Below are 205 nucleotides of genomic sequence, written 5' to 3' on the forward strand. Positions count from 1 at the left end.
CAGCTTTATTATAATACTGCAGATTATGATGACAATGATCATTAATATTGTTGTTATTATTATATAATCCCCATCAGAGCTCCTCACACATGATGCAACAGAGTTTCAGTTGATAAGAAAATAATCTAAATTAAATTAACTTGGATACTGTTTAATTATATGATTATATGGCCTAGTGGTGAATGTGGTGATTTGTTGAATATCA

Source organism: Puntigrus tetrazona, chromosome 9 (genome assembly GCF_018831695.1).
Source record: "Puntigrus tetrazona isolate hp1 chromosome 9, ASM1883169v1, whole genome shotgun sequence".
Classification (NCBI taxonomy): Eukaryota; Metazoa; Chordata; class Actinopteri; order Cypriniformes; family Cyprinidae; genus Puntigrus; species Puntigrus tetrazona.